Here is a 3,025-nt window from a genome sequence, read left to right on the forward strand (position 1 = left end):
TGTTTCCAACATGATAAAATTGCAAGAAACTATTTATACTATGCATTGGCCTTTACTAGGTGTGCATGAATTGTTCTTTTATGACATGCCGATGCATAGGAAGAGAGTTAGACTTCATCATTGCTTGATATATGTTGCTTTGTGCTCACTACTAAATTACAAATCATTGTTAATTAAAATTGGCTTTGATATACCTTGGGATCCGGGTGGATTCACTACTTGAGCACTATATGCCTAGCTTAATGGCTTTAAAGAAAGCGCTGCCAGGGAGACAACCCTGAAGTTTTAGAGAGTCATTTATTTCTGTTGAGTGCTTTCATATAGTTTAAAAACAACAAAAATAAAGAGGGGAACCCAAAACTTTTCAAAAAGGAAAGTGAAAGTGAGAAAGACAAGCACTGTTGAAGTGGGAGAGCTCCTTGAACTTTGTTCATGCTCACGGCAACTTTGTGAATCTTGATTACAGAAACTTTTCAACAAAAATAATTATCCCCTTGTACAATTCCATTGTATTATAAAAATAATGTGCGAAGGTTTGCCTTTAGGACGTTTACATTTGCTTGATGGTTTGTATGGTGCAGGACAGAAACTTTGGCTGTAGTGCGCAATTTTACATTTTTAGCTGGAACGTAAAATGGTTCTGATTATTTTTGCACTGTCTTCCTATACAAATTGTTTATTTTCCTAATTTTAGTAGAATTTTTCAAGTATCAGAAGTATGGTGAATGTTCAGATTGCTACAGACTGTTCTGTTTTAGACAGATTCTGTTTTTGATGCATAGTTTGCTTGTTTTGATGAAACTATCAATTTATATCAGTGGATTAAGCCATGAAAAAGTTATATTACAGTAGACACAATGAAAAAACAAAATATGAATTGGTTTTCAATAGTACTTAGAGTAGTGATTTACTTTATTATACTAATGGATCTTACCGAGTTTTCTGTTGAAGTTTTGTGTGGATGAAGTGTTCGATGATTGAGAAGGTCTCGATGTGAGAAGAAGGAAGAGAGGCAAGAGCTCAAGCTTGGGGATGCCCGAGGCACCCCAATTAAATATTCAAGGAGACTCAAGCGTCTAAGCTTGGGGATGCTGGGGAGGCATCCCCTCTTTCTTCAACAAGTATCGGTATGTTTTCTGATTCGTTTCGTTCATGCGATATGTGCAATCTTGGAGCGTCTTTTGCATTTAGTTTTCATTTTTCTTTTATGCACCATGCTGGTATGAGATAGTCCTTGGTGATTTATAGAATGCTCTTTACACTTCACTTATATCTTTTGAGTATGGCTTTATAGAATGCTTCATGTGCTTCACTTATATCATTTGAAGTTTGGATTGCCTGTTTCTCTTCACTTAGACAACCGCCATTTGTGGAATGCTCTTTTGCTTCACTTATATTTGTTAGAGCGTGGGCATATCTTTTGTAGAAAGAATTAAACTCTCTTGCTTCACTTATATCTATTTAGAAAGATGACAGGAACTGGTCATTCACATGGTTAGTCATAAAATCCTACATAAAACTTGTAGATCACTGAATATGATATGTTTGATTCCTTGCAATAGTTTTGCGATATAAAGATGGTGATATTAGAGTGTTGCTAGTGGGTAGTTGTGGATTGTAGAAATACTTGTGTTGAGGTTTGTGATTCTCGTAGCATGCACGTATGGTGAACCGTTATGTAACGATGTCGGAGCATGAGGTGTTTATTGATTGTTTTCCTTATGAGTGGCGGTCGGGGACGAGCGATGGTATTTTCCTACCAATCTATCCCCCGAGGAGCATGCACGTAGTACTTTGTTTCGATAACTAATATATTTTTACAATAAGTATGTGAGTTCTTTATGACTAATGTTGAGTCCATGGATTATACGCACTCTCACCCTTCCATCATTGCTAGCCTCTCTAGTACCGCACAACTTTCGCCGGTACCATAAACCCACCATATACCTTCCTCAAAACAGCCACGATACCTACCTATCATGGCATTTCCATAGCCATTCTGAGATATATTGCCATGCAACTTCCATCATCATCATATACATGACTTGAGCATTCATTGTCATATTGCTTTGCATGATCGTAAGATAGCTAGCATGATGTTTTCATGGCTTGTCCGTTTTTTTGATGTCATTGCTACGCTAGATCATTGTACATCCCAGTACACCGCCGGAGGCATTCATATAGAGTCATATCTTTGTTCTAGATATCGAGTTGTAATCATTGAGTTGTAAATAAATAGAACTGTGATTATCATCATTAATAGAGCATTGTCCCAAAAAAGGCCAAAAAGGCCAAAAAAGAAAGGCCAAATAAAAAAATAAAAAAAGAAAATAAATAAAAAGGGGCAATGCTACTATTCCTTTTTTCCACACTTGTGCTTCAAAATAGCACCATGTTCTTCATATAGAGAGTCTCTTGAGTTATCACTTTCATATACTAGTGGGAATTTTCATTATAGAACTTGGTCTGTATATTCCAACAATGGGCCTCCTAAAGTGCCCTAGGTCTTCGTGAGCAAGCAAGTTGGATGCGCACCCACTTAGTTTCTTTTGTTGAGCTTTCATACATTTATAGCTCTAGTGCATCCGTTGCATGGCAATCCCTACTCACTCACATTGATATCTATTGATGGGCATCTCCATAGCCCGTTGATACGCCTAGTTGATGTGAGACTATCTTCTCCTTTTTGTCTTCTCCACCATCATATTCTATTCCACCTATAGTGCTATGTCCATGGCTCACGCTCATGTATTGCGTGAAAGTTGAAAAGGTTTGAGAACGTCAAAAGTATGAAACAATTGCTTTGCTTGTCATCGGGGTTGTGCATGATGTGAATATTTTGTGTGGTGAAGATGGAGCATAGCCAGACTATATGATTTTGTAGGGATAACTTTCTTTGGCCATGTTATTTTGAAAAGACATGATTGCTTTATTAGTAGGCTTGAAGTATTATTGTTTTTATGTCGAAAGATAGATTATTGCTTTGAATCACTCGTATCTTAATATTCATGCCATGATTAGACAT

Source organism: Triticum urartu, chromosome 5 (genome assembly GCF_003073215.2).
Source record: "Triticum urartu cultivar G1812 chromosome 5, Tu2.1, whole genome shotgun sequence".
NCBI lineage: Eukaryota > Viridiplantae > Streptophyta > Magnoliopsida > Poales > Poaceae > Triticum > Triticum urartu.